The sequence below is a fragment of the Otolemur garnettii genome, unplaced genomic scaffold (assembly GCF_000181295.1).
Source record: "Otolemur garnettii isolate 467f Iridium unplaced genomic scaffold, OtoGar3 scaffold00312, whole genome shotgun sequence".
In the NCBI taxonomy this organism is placed as follows: Eukaryota; Metazoa; Chordata; class Mammalia; order Primates; family Galagidae; genus Otolemur; species Otolemur garnettii.
Genome location: NW_003852707.1, coordinates 312,293 through 312,620, shown reverse-complemented (window position 1 = coordinate 312,620; position 328 = coordinate 312,293). Strand labels below are relative to the sequence as shown.

The window sequence follows — 328 nt, the reverse complement described above, 5'->3', positions numbered from 1 at the left end:
TTTTTTTTTTTTTGGGCCGTGGCTGGGTTTGAACCTGCCACCTCTGGTATATGGGGCCAGCACCCTACTCTTTTGAGCCACAGGCGCCGCCCAAGAGTGCAGTTCTTGAAGCAGGGAGAAGATAAAGGAACAGAACCAATGTTTGTTAGTGGCCACAGTGTGCCAGATACTTGATTTGCTATCTTGAAATTAGCATATAGCTACCCTATGAGGTAGGGCTATAATCTGGCTACCCTATGAGGTAGGGCTATAATCTGGCTACCCTATGAGATAGGGCTATAATCTGGCTACCCTATGAGATAGGGCTATAATCTGGCTACCCTATGAG

The 328-nt window shown here is 47.0% G+C and overlaps 1 protein-coding gene across 2 annotated transcripts in view; it reads left to right on the top strand.

Moving 5' to 3' along the window:
* MTR (5-methyltetrahydrofolate-homocysteine methyltransferase) overlaps window positions 1-328 on the top strand; it is a 114,188-nt gene that overhangs the window by 11,062 nt on the left and 102,798 nt on the right. The window lies entirely within an intron of this gene.